Here is a 7,938-nt window from a genome sequence, read left to right as displayed (position 1 = left end):
GTCAGGATGGCCGAGTGGTCTAAGGCGCTGCGTTCAGGTCGCAGTCTCCCCTGGAGGCGTGGGTTCAAATCCCACTTCTGACATCAACATTTAATTTCAAGAAACTTTATCTTCATGTTTTGAAAAATTTCCTGAGAGTCTTTGGAGTGAATCTGAATTTGTCCTCTCAAAAAAGAACTCTAGGAACATCAAACAGATTTTTTGTGCATATGTCTGTTGTTCTTTTGGCACTAGAAAAATCCTTTGGACAGTCAATGAGGAGGGACTATTTCACCTCTTTGTGTTCTCTGTCCCTATTAGGGTAGGGAATCAACCTTCTACAGTGCTGTCATGAAATATATCTAGAAACGGATTTGCTGGTAAGTCTACTTTCATAGTTATCACCTCATACATCAATAGACCATAACGATACTTAATAAACAAAAACGTAACAAGTAGGTAATCATAGTTTAAAAAATGTGAAATGCCCATGTCATTCTGACATGTTTCAGCACATTTTGGGACAAATGGTCTCACTTTTAACATTAAAAATCAATAAAATATTTTCTCTAAATTTTTGTCTCTTTTTTGCTCCAATTGTTTGCATCTCATAAAAAATAAAACTTGATGTAACATTATGCATGCAAATTGTGTTTTATGTGCGACCATGACCTATTCTAGAAGCACAGGGTCAGAATTATACTGGTGCATGGAGACAAACTGAAAATGTAAAACTTCAATGGCAAAATTGCTGTCTTTTTCTACTCATTCACAAATAGTTAATGAATGTTATTAAATATGTACAGCAAAATGGAAGGCGTTTCAAATAGAAATCATGCTTCAAAAAACAGTCAAATGAAAAATTATAATATATCCCTCCAGGTGTCACACTTGACATTTGCAGAGTGTCAAACCCCCCAGAAATTGTATAGATATGGCCGAAATAGCTCAGTTGGGAGAGCGTTAGACTGAAGATCTAAAGGTCCCGGGTTTCGGCAAAATGCTTTTTCTTCACCGTTTACAAGTGGTTCAAATCCCACCTCTGACATCAACTTTTAATTTCAAGAAACCTTTTTCTTCATTTATTGATTAGATGAGGTCAAACAAAACTTAGTAATGTGGTTTTGAAAAATTTCCTGAGAGTCTTTGGAGTGAATCTGAATTTGTCCTCTCAAAAAAGAACTGTAGGAACATCAAACAGATTTTTTGTGCATATGTCTGTTGTTCTTTTGGCACTAGAAAAATCCTTTGGACAGTCAATGAGGAGGGACTATTTCACCTCTTTGTGTTCTCTGTCCCTATTAGGGTAGGGAATCAACCTTCTACAGTGCTGTCATGAAATATATCTAGAAACGGATTTGCTGGTAAGTCTACTTTCATAGTTTTCACCTCATACATCAATAGACCATAACGATACTTAATAAACAAAAACGTAACAAGTAGGTAATCATAGTTTAAAAAATGTGAAATGCCCATGTCATTCTGACATGTTTCAGCACATTTTGGGACAAATGGTCTCACTTTTAACATTAAAAATCAATAAAATATTTTCTCTAAATTTTTGTCTCTTTTTTGCTCCAATTGTTTGCATCTCATAAAAAATAAAACTTGATGTAACATTATGCATGCAAATTGTGTTTTATGTGCGACCATGACCTATTCTAGAAGCACAGGGTCAGAATTATACTGGTGCATGGAGACAAACTGAAAATGTAAAAATTCAATGGCAAAATTGCTGTCTTTTTCTACTCATTCACAAATAGTTAATGAATGTTATTAAATATGTACAGCAAAATGGAAGGTGTTTCAAATAGAAATCATGCTTCAAAAAACAGTCAAATGAAAAATTATAATATATCCCTCCAGGTGTGACACTTGACATTTGCAGAGTGTCAAACCCCCCAGAAAATGTATAGATATGGCTGAAATAGCTCAGTTGGGAGAGCGTTAGACTGAAGATCTAAAGGTCCTTGGTCCAATCCCGGGTTTCAGCAAAATGCTTTTTCTTCACCGTTTACAAGTGGTTCAAATCCCACCTCTGACATCAACTTTTAATTTCAAGAAACTTTTTTCTTCATTTATTGATTAGATGAGGTCAAACAAAACTTAGTAATGTGGTTTTGAAAAATTTCCTGAGAGTCTTTGGAGTGAATCTGAATTTGTCCTCTCAAAAAAGAACTGTAGGAACATTAAACAGATTTTTTGTGCATATGTCTGTTGTTCTTTTGGCACTAGAAAAATCCTTTGGACAGTCAATGAGGAGGGACTATTTCACCTCTTTGTGTTCTCTGTCCCTATTAGGGTAGGGAATCAACCTTCTACAGTGCTGTCATGAAATATATCTAGAAACGGATTTGCTGGTAAGTCTACTTTCATAGTTTTCACCTCATACATCAATAGACCATAACGATACTTAATAAACAAAAACGTAACAAGTAGGTAATCATAGTTTAAAAAATGTGAAATGCCCATGTCATTCTGACATGTTTCAGCACATTTTGGGACAAATGGTCTCACTTTTAACATTAAAAATCAATAAAATATTTTCTCTAAATTTTTGTCTCTTTTTTGCTCCAATTGTTTGCATCTCATAAAAAATAAAACTTGATGTAACATTATGCATGCAAATTGTGTTTTATGTGCGACCATGACCTATTCTAGAAGCACAGGGTCAGAATTATACTGGTGCATGGAGACAAACTGAAAATGTAAAAATTCAATGGCAAAATTGCTGTCTTTTTCTACTCATTCACAAAGTTAATGAATGTTATTAAATATGTACAGCAAAATGGAAGGTGTTTCAAATAGAAATCATGCTTCAAAACACAGTCAAATGAAAAATTATAATATATCCCTCCAGGTGTGACACTTGACATTTGCAGAGTGTCAAACCCCCCAGAAAATGTATAGATATGGCTGAAATAGCTCAGTTGGGAGAGCGTTAGACTGAAGATCTAAAGGTCCTTGGTCCAATCCCGGGTTTCGGCAAAATGCTTTTTCTTCACCGTTTACAAGTGGTTCAAATCCCACCTCTGACATCAACTTTTAATTTCAAGAAACTTTTTTCTTCATTTATTGATTAGATGAGGTCAAACAAAACTTAGTAATGTGGTTTTGAAAAATTTCCTGAGAGTCTTTGGAGTGAATCTGAATTTGTCCTCTCAAAAAAGAACTCTAGGAACATCAAACAGATTTTTTGTGCATATGTCTGTTGTTCTTTTGGCACTAGAAAAATCCTTTGGACAGTCAATGAGGAGGGACTATTTCACCTCTTTGTGTTCTCTGTCCCTATTAGGGTAGGGAATCAACCTTCTACAGTGCTGTCATGAAATATATCTAGAAACGGATTTGCTGGTAAGTCTACTTTCATAGTTTTCACCTCATACATCAATAGACCATAACGATACTTAATAAACAAAAACGTAACAAGTAGCTAATCATATTTTAAAAAATGTGAAATGCCCATGTCATTCTGACATGTTTCAGCACATTTTGGGACAAATGGTCTCACTTTTAACATTAACAATCAATAAAATATTTTCTCTAAATTTTTGTCTCTTTTTTGCTCCAATTGTTTGCATCTCATAAAAAATAAAACTTGATGTAACATTATGCATGCAAATTGTGTTTTATGTGCGACCATGACCTATTCTAGAAGCACGGGGTCAGAATTATACTGGTGCATGGAGACAAACTGAAAATGTAAAAATTCAATGGCAAAATTGCTGTCTTTTTCTACTCATTCACAAATAGTTAATGAATGTTATTAAATATGTGCAGCAAAATGGAAGGCGTTTCAAATAGAAATCATGCTTCAAAAAACAGTCAAATGAAAAATTATAATATATCCCTCCAGGTGTGACACTTGACATTTGCAGAGTGTCAAACCCCCCAGAAAATGTATACAAATGGCCGAAATAGCTCAGTTGGGAGAGCGTTAGACTGAATATCTAAAGGTCCCGGGTTTCGGCAAAATGCTTTTACTTCACCGTTTACATTTTAAGGAGATATTAAACAAAGCACATGGACTGATCATGATCAAAAGGCCTAAAAATCTTAACTATCTACAGAAAACAAAATGTTAAAAATTTGAGAAACGGTAACTTTTTCCTTTTGAACACATGAATGTTTTTTAGTAATTTTTCCTCTATTTTGTTTTATTTCAGATTGACTTAGCTGTAAGAGGATTAAAAGGTAACCTGATAGCTGAAACAGACAGCACTTATCAGACACTAGCTGAATGATTATAGTCAGCTTGTTTGACTTTGAAACACTGAGGCATTACTGAGACAAATGTCCTTAAAAAATATGCTGTGGACAAAGTCAAAAAGGCAAAAAACACAAGCTCCACACAGGTCCGTCATCTTTAATTTGAAATATAGGAGGTTTCTACTTTAATGGTGAGACAAAGCATCTACATATTTGACATTGCTCCAGTGAGTAGAGCCCACTTAAAACTGTATGGGTTGCTTGTCTCTGCAAGCAAAAGCTGGGCACTAAACTGGCATACTTGCAATGCTGGATGGTTCAGAGTGAAAACACCTATAGGCTGACAATAGTAATTGCAGGTGTTGATTAACTCATTGTGCAAAATAATTTCTAAAATGTGGTCACTTTGGGAGATTTTCCGCTGTTTTGGTACTCTGCAAATTTCATCTGCAAGGTATTCCTGCAAAATCTGCATTGCAAAACCCAAATAGGGCTCTTCCTTTCAAAGCCCTGCTGTGTGGCCAAACAGTAGTTTCTGAAGAAATGTGGTGCATCACCGCATTTGTGAGAAATCTAACATTTCTAATATCCAAACAAAATAAATGGAGGTTTAAAAATTAATGCAGACGAAAAGTACGCATATAAAAAATGTTATTTATTGACTTTTTTGGGGTGGTGTGACAAGTTAAGTTCCAGTTGCATATCGAAGTCAGGACGGCCGAGAGGTCTAAGGCGCTGCGTTCAGGTCGCAGTCTCCCCTGGAGGCGTGGGTTCAAATCCCACTTCTGACATCAACATTTAATTTCAAGAAACTTTTTTCTTCATTTATTGATTAGATGAGGTCAAACAAAACTTAGTAATGTGGTTTTGAAAAATTTCCTGAGAGTCTTTGGAGTGAATCTGAATTTGTCCTCTCAAAAAAGAACTCTAGGAACATCAAACAGATTTTTTGTGCATATGTCTGTTGTTCTTTTGGCACTAGAAAAATCCTTTGAACAGTCAATGAGGAGGGACTATTTCACCTCTTTGTGTTCTCTGTCCCTATTAGGGTAGGGAATCAACCTTCTACAGTGCTGTCATGAAATATATCTAGAAACGGATTTGCTGGTAAGTCTACTTTCATAGTTTTCACCTCATACATCAATAGACCATAACGATACTTAATAAACAAAAACGTAACAAGTAGGTAATCATAGTTTAAAAAATGTGAAATGCCCATGTCATTCTGACATGTTTCAGCACATTTTGGGACAAATGGTCTCACTTTTAACATTAAAAATCAATAAAATATTTTCTCTAAATTTTTGTCTCTTTTTTGCTCCAATTGTTTGCATCTCATAAAAAATAAAACTTGATGTAACATTATGCATGCAAATTGTGTTTTATGTGCGACCATGACCTATTCTAGAAGCACAGGGTCAGAATTATACTGGTGCATGGAGACAAACTGAAAATGTAAAAATTCAATGGCAAAATTGCTGTCTTTTTCTACTCATTCACAAATAGTTAATGAATGTTATTAAATATGTACAGCAAAATGGAAGGTGTTTCAAATAGAAATCATGCTTCAAAAAACAGTCAAATGAAAAATTATAATATATCCCTCCAGGTGTGACACTTGACATTTGCAGAGTGTCAAACCCCCCAGAAAATGTATAGATATGGCTGAAATAGCTCAGTTGGGAGAGCGTTAGACTGAAGATCTAAAGGTCCTTGGTCCAATCCCGGGTTTCGGCAAAATGCTTTTTCTTCACCGTTTACAAGTGGTTCAAATCCCACCTCTGACATCAACTTTTAATTTCAAGAAACTTTTTTCTTCATTTATTGATTAGATGAGGTCAAACAAAACTTAGTAATGTGGTTTTGAAAAATTTCCTGAGAGTCTTTGGAGTGAATCTGAATTTGTCCTCTCAAAAAAGAACTCTAGGAACATCAAACAGATTTTTTGTGCATATGTCTGTTGTTCTTTTGGCACTAGAAAAATCCTTTGGACAGTCAATGAGGAGGGACTATTTCACCTCTTTGTGTTCTCTGTCCCTATTAGGGTAGGGAATCAACCTTCTACAGTGCTGTCATGAAATATATCTAGAAACGGATTTGCTGGTAAGTCTACTTTCATAGTTTTCACCTCATACATCAATAGACCATAACGATACTTAATAAACAAAAACGTAACAAGTAGGTAATCATAGTTTAAAAAATGTGAAATGCCCATGTCATTCTGACATGTTTCAGCACATTTTGGGACAAATGGTCTCACTTTTAACATTAAAAATCAATAAAATATTTTCTCTAAATTTTTGTCTCTTTTTTGCTCCAATTGTTTGCATCTCATAAAAAATAAAACTTGATGTAACATTATGCATGCAAATTGTGTTTTATGTGCGACCATGACCTATTCTAGAAGCACAGGGTCAGAATTATACTGGTGCATGGAGACAAACTGAAAATGTAAAACTTCAATGGCAAAATTGCTGTCTTTTTCTACTCATTCACAAATAGTTAATGAATGTTATTAAATATGTACAGCAAAATGGAAGGCGTTTCAAATAGAAATCATGCTTCAAAAAACAGTCAAATGAAAAATTATAATATATCCCTCCAGGTGTCACACTTGACATTTGCAGAGTGTCAAACCCCCCAGAAATTGTATAGATATGGCCGAAATAGCTCAGTTGGGAGAGCGTTAGACTGAAGATCTAAAGGTCCCTGGTCCAATCCCGGGTTTCGGCAAAATGCTTTTTCTTCACCGTTTACAAGTGGTTCAAATCCCACCTCTGACATCAACTTTTAATTTCAAGAAACTTTTTTCTTCATTTATTGATTAGATGAGGTCAAACAAAACTTAGTAATGTGGTTTTGAAAAATTTCCTGAGAGTCTTTGGAGTGAATCTGAATTTGTCCTCTCAAAAAAGAACTGTAGGAACATCAAACAGATTTTTTGTGCATATGTCTGTTGTTCTTTTGGCACTAGAAAAATCCTTTGGACAGTCAATGAGGAGGGACTATTTCACCTCTTTGTGTTCTCTGTCCCTATTAGGGTAGGGAATCAACCTTCTACAGTGCTGTCATGAAATATATCTAGAAACGGATTTGCTGGTAAGTCTACTTTCATAGTTTTCACCTCATACATCAATAGACCATAACGATACTTAATAAACAAAAACGTAACAAGTAGGTAATCATAGTTTAAAAAATGTGAAATGCCCATGTCATTCTGACATGTTTCAGCACATTTTGGGACAAATGGTCTCACTTTTAACATTAAAAATCAATAAAATATTTTCTCTAAATTTTTGTCTCTTTTTTGCTCCAATTGTTTGCATCTCATAAAAAATAAAACTTGATGTAACATTATGCATGCAAATTGTGTTTTATGTGCGACCATGACCTATTCTAGAAGCACAGGGTCAGAATTATACTGGTGCATGGAGACAAACTGAAAATGTAAAAATTCAATGGCAAAATTGCTGTCTTTTTCTACTCATTCACAAATAGTTAATGAATGTTATTAAATATGTACAGCAAAATGGAAGGTGTTTCAAATAGAAATCATGCTTCAAAAAACAGTCAAATGAAAAATTATAATATATCCCTCCAGGTGTGACACTTGACATTTGCAGAGTGTCAAACCCCCCAGAAAATGTATAGATATGGCTGAAATAGCTCAGTTGGGAGAGCGTTAGACTGAAGATCTAAAGGTTCTTGGTCCAATCCCGGGTTTCGGCAAAATGCTTTTTCTTCACCGTT

At 34.9% G+C, this 7,938-nt stretch overlaps 2 non-coding genes across 2 annotated transcripts; both read left to right on the top strand.

The window, feature by feature from the left end:
• Positions 1-83, top strand: TRNAL-CAG (transfer RNA leucine (anticodon CAG)). Its single transcript has one exon. It is a non-coding gene; the product is annotated as a tRNA-Leu (tRNA).
• Positions 84-6,848: 6,765 nt separating this feature from the next.
• On the top strand, positions 6,849-6,921 carry TRNAF-GAA (transfer RNA phenylalanine (anticodon GAA)). The gene has a single exon. It is a non-coding gene; the product is annotated as a tRNA-Phe (tRNA).
• The last annotated feature ends 1,017 nt before the right edge of the window (positions 6,922-7,938 follow it).

This window comes from Dendrobates tinctorius, unplaced genomic scaffold (assembly GCF_039654945.1).
Source record: "Dendrobates tinctorius isolate UK_male_01 unplaced genomic scaffold, ASM3965494v1 ptg000184l, whole genome shotgun sequence".
Taxonomy (NCBI): Eukaryota; Metazoa; Chordata; class Amphibia; order Anura; family Dendrobatidae; genus Dendrobates; species Dendrobates tinctorius.
The sequence above is the reverse complement of the archived record's forward strand: the minus strand, read 5'-3'. Positions and strand labels throughout refer to the sequence as shown.